The sequence below is a fragment of the Trachemys scripta genome, unplaced genomic scaffold (genome assembly GCF_013100865.1).
Source record: "Trachemys scripta elegans isolate TJP31775 unplaced genomic scaffold, CAS_Tse_1.0 scaffold_26, whole genome shotgun sequence".
Classification (NCBI taxonomy): domain Eukaryota; kingdom Metazoa; phylum Chordata; order Testudines; family Emydidae; genus Trachemys; species Trachemys scripta.
The window spans coordinates 144,340-149,730 of record NW_023260511.1 but is presented as its reverse complement, the minus strand read 5'-3'; positions in this window follow the sequence as shown (position 1 = coordinate 149,730).

Sequence of the window (5,391 nt, the reverse complement as noted above, 5' to 3'; positions counted from 1 at the left end):
TTGAGGTTTCCCCTTACATGTTTTTCATTCGTATAACAAAAAACTGTGATTAATAAAAGATAATTATTTTTGTTTGCAATTGCATTATTTTTTAAGGCAAAAATATATGTACATATATTTATAACTGAGGTCTTCTTGGGCATTGCAAAAAAAAAAAAAGTATTGGTATTATGATGGCTATACCCCAGCCGTAATATTAAAATAGGTGGTTCCCCTTACATTTAAAAACAATTATAAACTTGTTGAAACAACAACAACAAAAGAGTCATGTGACACACATAACCTACAACACAGGACAACATACATGACATACAAAACAAATCTACATTTTAAAAAAATGCTATGAAATGGAAATAAGAAAAGCCCATATTTCAAATATTAGTCAGTGGTTAGGATTAGAGGCAGAGTTAACGCTTGTGTTGATTGTCAACCATATATTCAAGAAAGTTAGGAATATATCCAGCTGTTGCATTCCTGAAGGATTAAAATAATTAATTTGCTGGGCTTATTTAAGGTAAAGTTTTTACCTTGTGTTCTCTTTGTTTATTTGTCGTTCTGTTTAGTTACTGCGTCTTTTTCACCAGTGGAGTTTCTGTAATAACTATAACTTTTAACTTTTAAAACAAAGAAAGAGCAGAAGTGAGGGGGCAGGGAAGAGCAACCTAGGAAGGGAAGGAGACCTGAGCCAAGATAAATTATCTCTGTCAAGTTATTAAAGTATAGACAGCAGCAGCAAATTTAGCAAACTGAGAGAGGATATAAAGTAAAACTTAACTCATATGTAAAACTATTTGAGAAAGAAGGTTATATTATTAGCTCTGAGCGAGGAGTGGGGGCTGTGTGGGTTAAAGCAGAGGGATGGGAACCCGTACCCCTGGTTTATATCCTGGCTCTGAGAGGAGAGTGGGGGTTGTTACCTGCTCTTACAAAACTTAAATTTGTCTCTCCAGTCTCTGTTGCTTTTGTCTGCATGCCAAATAGATTGCAGTATTGCCCTTCTCTGCTTGGGATAACCATTTCTGAGCAACTCCATGTGTTAATGCATCAGTACCAGGTGTTAACCCACTCACTCCCAGTTTTTCACTTTGAAATTCTTTTTTACCCATCCCTCTGGGATCAAGTCACAGCCCGTCTTCTAATGTGCTATGTTAACTGTTCTATTTTCTCCTTTATCTGATTTACTAATTTAGTGGAAGTATTGTTTGCTATTTCTCCTTCCTGTGCTCTTACATTTCCTGTTCAAACAGGCACCAGGCTTGGGGCAGGTCACCCAGGTGGGTTTATTAGTTGACTGGCCCCCGGCATAGGAAGCCTTGGTGAGCACAAAGAAATGAAGGTTACAGATCCCGTTCTGGGTAGCCAGAGCCCAGAGCTCTGTTCCTGTGTTGCTCAGGCTAACCTCCTCCATCTGCAGGTGTGCCCCAACTGCCTCCAGCAGCCAACATTTAAACCCTTACCTCACACCCCTCTCCCAGTCCTTTGTTCTTCACCTGGGGTTAGACAGAGACATAGGGCAATCTGTGGGCATTGGTTGCTAGGCACCAAAGACCTGGTAATTGGATTTGTCATTGTTGTCATGGATTCACCACTGCTATGGGGTCAGCCTCAGCCAGGCCCTTTCCAATGACCCACATAACAAGATCACCCCATAGATTATAAACAGCTATATCTTAAAACTCCACGGAAAAAGAGTCAAAAACTTTCCAAAACCCTACAAGGAGGGGCCACACCAGTACCCCTGCTTAGCGAATGAGGCTCAGCTTTGGGTGTCCCCATCAGTTAGATCATATTAGTACAGTTCTGCTGGCCTTTCATTGTATGACAAGAATAGCAGCATTTCATTGCCCCTGCACCCAAGACTTAAGTGAATTTTAACCAAAAAGATGTCTAATTGATTAATTTGGCATGGTAGGTGTGTCCATGCAAATACAGTGCGCTGCTGAGGTCTTCCCCCCATTGCATAGATAGATGGCAAGGTATAGGCTTACACATGGTGCGGCACGGCACCGCCTTCTTCTCACCGGGCTCAGCATTTCTCCCTTGACAGTGGAGGGCCTGCAGCAAATCAGTCCCATTCCGGAGACTTTTTGTTCCTCACTTGGGCTTTATTTTTCAGTATTTACAAGGTGGATCTCAGGGTAGGTCCAAGCAGGACAGAAGCCTCAGGGTCAAAGGATTAGATCTGACATCTTGGCTACAGTAGCCACACAAGCAGCACTGTGACTGGATTTGGGTGTCTGTAGTCAATAGTGAGGTGCCAGGAGCCATCTGGTTCTTAAAGGGCCAAACAGGGGAATTGACTGTTGATGTACAGCTATCAAGAATTCCCTGTTCCATTAAGGACTGAAGAGTTCTAGCTATGTAGGGTTTGGTCTGGTCTGTGTAAGGATATTGTTTTGTGCTGCTATGACTCCACAGTTCACAAAGATACTGATTGCCCTGTGTCAACCCTCATGTTTGTGTTTGGCAAAAGTATCAGCATGACTGAGAGATAAGGCTTGTAATTTTGGCCTGCGTGTTCAGCCACTACTTTGTCCAGGTTGTACCAGCTGGTTCCTCCACTGGGGATACCATGACATATTCAGGCATGATTACTGGCAGATGATCCAGTTCCTGAGCTGCAGTAACACAGAACAACTGGTTAGTCAAATCCACAATACATCCCTACTCACATAGGAAATCAGATCCTAATAAGCTATTCCTTGTGTCGGATAATTTGAGCAAGGCGAAAGTATGAACTTTGTGCATGCTGCCCACCTGTATTTCTACTGGCTTAGTAAGCATGGTGGTGACTTGGTTACTAACAAAGGTTGCTAGGATTTTAGTTTGCCCTCATGACAAAAGGGAGGATCTAGAATCCTTGTCATGGATAATGCTGGTTGCTGCCCAGGTATAAACAATACAATGAATGTGGCAGCCCCCTACCCCTGCAGATATTATGGGTCTCCCACTTGCCTCTCTGCCTCAAGTGGCTATGACGCTGTCTGGGGCCTGTTGTTGCTATGCAGGTTCAGGGTTTTCCATTGGTTATTCCTCATGACCTTCCTTCATTTCTTCAGGGACTGCTAACCCTGCAGAAGGGGAAGCTGTGTGTGAGAGATGAGAAAATGAGACAACAGGGTGGTCTGAGTGTATTGGGCCTCCTATCACTAGGTCAGTCAAATGCATCTGGAGTTCTCAAACATCCTGGTATTTAGCCTTAAGGGCCTACTGCATGGCCTTGAACATTGCCACGACTGAGTCCTCCTCCTAGGGTCCCCCTCCACCCCTAGGGGGAGGAGCGGTGGAACCCCTGGGCCCATATGGCTGTTGTCACCCTGCATCTCACCAGGATCTCAGATTTCAATTGGGGGTAGTCTGTAGTATATTCCACTACCATGTCATATTAGGCCTTCTGGGCCTCCCCATTCAGGAAAGGGGTGAGGATACCAGCCCAATGGTCTTTGGGCCAGGCCTCACAGAAGGACGTTCTTTCAAACATGAGGAGATACTCCTCAACGTCATCTTCTGTTGTCATCTTTTGTAGATGACTGCTGGCCCTTTGGGATCGGGTCCCAACATGGCCAGGTGCCAGAGCAGTCAGGGCTTTCAGTTGTTTCGCTACCTCCTGTAGCATAGCTCAGTCTTGGGCTTCCTGGTTCATCAGCAGTTGATTTCTCTCCTCTTGTACCCGTACAGATTCCTGCTTACCGGCCACCTTGACTCTGGTAGCCTCGTGTTGTACCACCCTGGCCTACACTGATACCAGAGAAACTCCATTTTGAGTCCCCAGATTCAGTTTTATATCCCTGGCTTCCATTTTAAATAAGCAAGAGTCACTCCACCATTAGATGGAAGTTGCAGGTCACGTTGTGTTGGTGGGAAAACTGAATTGGCAGGAAAAAGGATGGTAACAGCAGATCATGACACTGAGGAAAATAACGGTGGCAATTAGAAACAAGGCTAACAATTGAACTGTCAGTTGACAGGCGAACGTAAAGAAATAGGCAGTTGGCAGGTGTTCAAGAAAGATCAGACAGAAAGATAGTATCAGAAGCATCTAGAAAGTTCTGACAGAACAGTAAAAAAGTCAGCAGGCAGTTGAGAGCTGCTGGTGAGAAAGGTTCAGTTAGGTGTGGACAGTTTGATTGTCAAAGAAGAGACGGTGGAGAGATGGGTGAAGAGACGGTGCTGAGAAGAGCAAAGTTGAGAGTGTACAGTGGCACTGAAGGAGACAGAGAGAAAGCAGAAGAGAGACAGTGCAGTGTAGTCTAGTGGTGAGAGGTGAGGGGCCCGGCTTACCATCCCTGCTGCCAGCCCCACCGCTAGCCTCATCCTCAGGAGGTCTATGTGCTGATGGGATGCTCAAAGCCTGGCTCTGCCCTTGGGCCTAACAGCGGGGACGCCCAGCCAGGCATGAGGGAATTGATGGGTGAATTTTCCACTGACGGGGGAGCAGCAGCAGCTGTTGATTTGGGGCAGAGGGAAGGGGGAACCCTGCCCCCAGGGGGAGCTGCAGAGCAGTGAGGCCTTTCCCAGGAGGATGCTCCCACTCTGGAAACACACACAGGAGTCGGGGCCCAGTGGCCACAGAACTGGCACCTTCCCCAGCTGTTAAAATCCATTAATCCCCTGGAGATTATACTGATCATAAAGACTGAACCATGAGGGAAGGCCCCAATTGCGGAGTCATTATTTCTGCCTCTTCACTCCCCCTGGGTGCCCATTTCACCCCCCACCCTGATAAGACTCTCCTTCTAATTCTACAGATGGAAATGACACAGTCTGGCTTGAAATGTCACCGGCTCCAGCCAGCTCAGGGACCACGGAGACAGATACTGGGGCTGGGATGGGGTCTCTGTGGAGTCACAGATTAAAGGGGCACCTTATAGATTTGAGGGGGACAGAGGCGGGATTCATAGACTCATAGACTTTAAGGTCAGAAGGGACCATTAAGATCATCTAATCTGACCTCCTGCACAATGCTAGGGTTACCATACGTCCGGTTTTTCCCGGACATGTCCGGCCTTTCGGCAATCAAACCCCCGTCCGGGGGGAATTGCCAAAAAGCCGAACATGTCTGGGAAAATGCCGGCTGGGCACTTCCCCTCCCGCGGCTGCTCTGCTCCTCCCCTGACTCTTTGGCTCTGTTTAAGAGCCGAGCTGCCCGAGCGCTATGGGCTTCAGGCAGCCCCCTTGCCTCCAGACCCCAGCCACCGGCTGGGCACTTCCCCTCCCGGGCTCCGGCGGCGCAGGGTCCGGAGGCATGGGGGCTGCCTGAAGCCGGTAGTGCTCGGGCAGCTCAGCTCTTAAACAGAGCCGAAGAGTCAGGGGAGGAGCAGAGCCTCTGGCCGCGGCGGCTCTGCTCCTCCCCTGACTCTTCGGCTCTGTTTAAGAGCCGAGCGCTACGGG